Raw genomic sequence first — 5,474 nt, forward strand, 5'->3', positions numbered from 1 at the left:
ACAAATATTTTGTAATCTTCTGGCTCCTTTTTGCTTTCTTCTTCAATCTTTTCTACAGACTCATCAATTCTCACATGTGAACTTTCTATGATTTTGAGAGTAGACAAATTTAGACATTTGTATGCTTTACTTCTGCGAGAATATCCTAGGAATATGCCTTCATCACCTTTTACATCAAATTTTCCTTTTCTATATTCTTTCAAGATATAACATTTACCGCCAAATACTTTCAAGTAACTTACATTGGGTTTGTAGCCATACCATAGTTCATAGGGACTCTTGTTTAAGCCCTTCTTCTACTGAACTTAGTTCAAAGTATGAAACTACAGTGCCAATAGCTTCCTTCTAGTATTTGATAGCAACATTCTTTTCAATCATTAGTGTCCTTGCACAATCCATGATGGATCTATTTCTTGTTTTAGCTATTCCATTCTACTTAGGAGTACCAAGGGTTGATACTTTTCTTTTGATTCCTCTTTTTCAATGAAGAAATTGTTAAATTCATTTGAGATGAATTCACCATCTCTATCCGATCTCAAGCATTTCAATCTTTTTCTAGTTTCTTTTTCTACTCTAGCCAGATACCATTTGAATTTGTCAAAAGCTTTTGTTTTTTCTTTTAGATACATAATAATCATCATTCTAGAATAATCATCAACAAAAAGAATGAAAAACTTTTCTCCACTATAAGTTTCTATTCCAATGGGTCCACATAAATCAATATGCACAATTTCTAATACATCTTCTAACTGATAGTTTTTTCTTTTAAAACTAGTCTTTCCCATTTTACCAGTTTGACAACTTTTGCATAATCCAACATTAGGTTTCATCAAATTAGGAAGATCTCTTACTCTTTTGATTTTGTTAATCTTGACCATATTATCAAAATTTACATGACATAGCCTTTTGCGCCATAACCAACTTACTTCTACTTGAGCAATGAAACATGAACAATCACCAAGATCAAGATAAAATATGTTACCTTTTGTTTTCTTGCCTGATCCAATCAGATTTCCTCGATTATCTAATAGTCTTGCCTTGCCATTCATGAATTATACCTTGAATCCAATGTTGTTTAGCTATACCATAATTAGTAACTTATGTTTTAGTCCTTCAACCCAATAGGAATTTTCACATACAAGTTCATTGGTTAATGAGATTTGGCCTTTCCCTTTTATGCAACAAGGAACTCATTGTTTCCAAACCTTACACTACCTCCATCACAGTGTTCAAAATGTTCAAACATAGTTTTGTCTCTAGTCATATGGTGAGAACATCCACTATCTATGATCCATGTATCATTTTTGCTAACATGAGAGACAAGTGTCATCTTATCACCTTCATCATCAGATTCATCTTTTACAACAATATACACTATTTCATTTTCACTATTATAAGAATCTTTAGCCATAAAACAAGTTTTCTTACCTTTTTCTTTATATAAATTGTGACCTTTGAATTCTTTCTTGCCTTTGTACTTGTGGCTTTTCTTCTCTTCCTTGCCTTCTTTGTTTGGACACCTAGTAGCAATATGACCAATTTCTTCACAAGAAAAATAGATTAGAGGGATTTTACCTCTGTACTTTTCTCTACTCCTAGAATATTTCTTTGCAAGTAGAGCTTCAAAAATTTCAAGATCACTCTCTGAACTTTCTTTAGTACTTTTCCTCACTTTCTAATTGATTGTCTTTTATTTTCTTGCCTTTTTCTTTGAGTTAGATTTTAGCTTCAAATGCAGACTCAATATTCTCGGAAACAAGAACATAGTTGTTAAAGTTATCTAGTTCAAAAGCTATCAATCTTCCTACTAGGGCATCCAAACCTATCTTTTTATTTGGATCACATCTCTTTTCTTGAATAGCAAAGACTCTAATTACATAGATAGGAAGAAAAGTTCTAAGCACTTTACTTACAACAGTTTCTTCTTTGATTTCTCCTCTAGATGCTTTGATTGCACTAACACTGGTCTTGATGCTTTCCACATATTTTGCAACATTTTCATCTTCTCCCATCCTTGTTTGATCGAATTGTCCTCTAAGGCTTTCTAATTTGGATTTTCTTACATTTTCATCACCTCCATAGATTTCTTTCAATTTGATCCACATATCAAAGGTAGTTTTATAGTCTTTGACTTCATCAAATTAAGCATAACTAAGAGCAGATGCAATGTTAATCATCATGATGTTATGATTCTTCTTCTCATAAATATCTTCAACTGATAATGTTCTAGTGGGAGTTTTATATTCTTCATCAAGATATTTGCATCTTGAATCACTGATGGTAGCTAGGTGAATCCTCATAAGTCCTTGCCATGCTGTAAAGTTGTCTATGTTCAGCTTTGGAATCTCTCTCTTGTAAGACATCCTAATCTTTAGCTTAGGTCCTTGAAACATTCTCTGCAAGCACCAAAAGCTTTGATACCAATTGTTGGAAATTTTGGAGGAGTAACTAGCTGGTGAATCAATTGCAACTAAAATAAATTCCAAATCCCTTAGATGTCAATCTTAAAATTTAGACTAATAAAACTGGTTACTTCTGATACTCGATAAACACAAAGAAAATTGTTGTAACTTGGTAAATGAAGAGTGTGAATTACTTTAGTAAATATTAAGATTTTATTAGTAATTACTTGTAAGAATGAAAAAAATAACCTGAACACATGAGACACCAGGATTTAACATGGAAACCCAATTTGGGAAAAACCACCAATGTAACTAGTTACTATTTTTCACTCTTCTATAGTGAGCCATGTTCGGAGCCAACCCCATTAAAGGTTACAAAACATATTGGGTATATGCACCAAGTTGTGGTACCAAAAAGGTGACACATTTTTTTCTAACTTCCAATAGCGCATGCATGCTATAGCATGTACGTGCTTTTAAAAAACCCATTTTTTAATAAATGGGCTGCATACTTGCAGCCCATTCATTTTTTCTCCATTTTTGTACTTCCCCTCCTCATAGTACATATGTGAACTAAAAAAATTGAAGGTTTTAACCAGCTGCCTGATCAATATGCCTCCTCACCATCAAAATTTGAGATCATGAGCACGTTGTATATTGTCTAACCTTCTTTTTGCATTGTTTTATATGTTTTTTATGTTGTTTTGTAGGTTTTTTCAAATGTTCTTTAATTTTGTTTATTTATTTATATTTAAATTGATTTCTTATTAGGAAATGTGAATAATGAACCAAAAAATCCCCAATAAGATCAAAACCAAAACACTCAACAATATCCAAACCAAAACCCTCCACAATAAGAACAACAAATTTTGCAACCTACACAAATTGGAAGACCTCCTCCTAGCACACAAGAAAACATAATAAGTGAAATAGAAAGAGGAAAAACTAAATTAGAAGCACTCATTGGTAGGTTGAAATATTGTGGACAAATCAATCCAATGAGAGCTCAATTGGCATCCTCCCTCGAGTCCATTATGACCCACATAGTTTCTATTAGTGGTCAGTTACATATTTGGTAGGTTAAGAGGGATGAACAAAAAAGATATTATACAAATAAATTATCATATCAAGATGTTAAAAAAAAAAGATATACCAAAAGGGAGGATTTGTGCATTATTTAGAAAGCCTGGTGAACAAGATACTGTTAGAGATACAACTAAATGGTTCCCCATCCATTGGTACATACACGATGGTATTAGAAATAATTTTTGGAATAGATGGTGGATGGTTTTTGATGGTCCTCCTTATGATAATCATGAGGTTCCAATGTATTTCTTAAGGAAATTGTATTGTGAATTTGTCCTTGGGGAAATTCCCAATTATTTTGATATATTAGACTCTCATGGTAGAGGTGAGGGGTCATCATTTGAGAGGTCAGGGGCACGTCATGACCCTAATATAGGTAGGGCAACTATAGTCAAGCCACAAGGTGAGCATGTGACTATTCCTTTAGTTGTGAAGGAACATGTAGAGGCAAACACTCTAGGGAATATTAGTGCTTTAACACAAACCCTCATTCATTACATAAGTCCATTAGCTGAGGAGGAGCCTTTTGCACATTGTAGTCATATGTGCACATTGTGTGGATCCTTATACACATTTGGCAGTCATGCTGAAGATGGTGCAGATGATGGGCTAGTGACTAATCAGTTTCTGAATGAGACATTTGGCATTGACACATAGGTAAATTACAATTATAATAAACTAATTTGATCACATTTCATATTTATAGTGAATGAGTAATTAATTAGCATGTATTGACATTGTTCAAAATTCAGGGTCAAAGTGTTGGCAGCCCTAGTAGCGATCCCCTGACTCCATTTTTTGTCTCGTCGATGAGTCTAGAGGTATGTATTAATTTAATCATTTAAATTAATACATATATTTATTAAGTAATCATATGAATGATTGAAAAAAAAAATTATGCATGTACATCAGTTCTCTTTAGGACCTTTGACATTCACTATGTACTTTGAGCCTAGACATGGTACGAGCTTCGTAGAGGTACATTTGTTTCATGTTAATTTAATTCATTTGATTATATTTGTTTCATGTTTCATGTTACATGTATGTGTATTGTATGACATGCAACTCTTGACATATGAGACTCCTCCTCATCTTCAGTAGTTCGTTGATCTTGGAGTGGCTGCAGCTATGGCTATTTCACAACCATTGACTGAGGTATGAAAGAATTTTCTTGGTTTTAATTGTTGTTTATAATAGTTAGTATCAAAATTTATAACGTTATTTATAAGTGATTATATTGATTGAATTATTGTAGGGTCTTGTCACACCCAATCATCCACGAGCCTTTAAGGTGGACTTGCAGAGTGACTATATGATGGTGGTAAGAAAATAATTAATTTTGTGTGTACATATATTTGATTTCAACGTATAATAATTATTGATTCATATCTACTATTTTTTTATCATCTCGAGTTAGAGAACAAACTCAACAAGAGGATGAGCGAGCGTGTGAGGAAGACCCCGTCATTGCCATCATCTCCCTCCACACGATGACCAAAAACCTCTAGAGATTTGTTTCCTTCTCCTAGTGGGAAGGAGAAGATATAGTTGATAGACATACATCTATAAGCATCAACAGAGATATATGTTGGATTTTATGTCAGTGGACATATTCAATATACATTTGATGTATATATGACATTTTATATTTGATGTATGACATTTATTTGATGCATGGCATTATTAGAGTTATGACATTATTGGTTAATATATGATATGTTTGTTCATGTACGACATTATTGGTTATCATAATATATTTTGTGTTTGTTAATGTATGACATTATTGGTTATCATTTTATATTATATGTTTCTTCATGTATGACATTATTGGTTATCATAATATATTATATGTTCCTTCATGTATGACAGCCCTAGTAATCATACCCACATACCCAAGTACCAGTTACATGTATCCCAAGTACCGAGTACTCAGTGGAGAGCATCATAGCTATTGACCTTGATTGAGATTTCATATTAATTTTTTAA

This window comes from Cupressus sempervirens, chromosome 11 (assembly GCF_028749045.1).
Source record: "Cupressus sempervirens isolate cs-2001-9-10 chromosome 11, ASM2874904v1, whole genome shotgun sequence".
Classification (NCBI taxonomy): domain Eukaryota; kingdom Viridiplantae; phylum Streptophyta; class Pinopsida; order Cupressales; family Cupressaceae; genus Cupressus; species Cupressus sempervirens.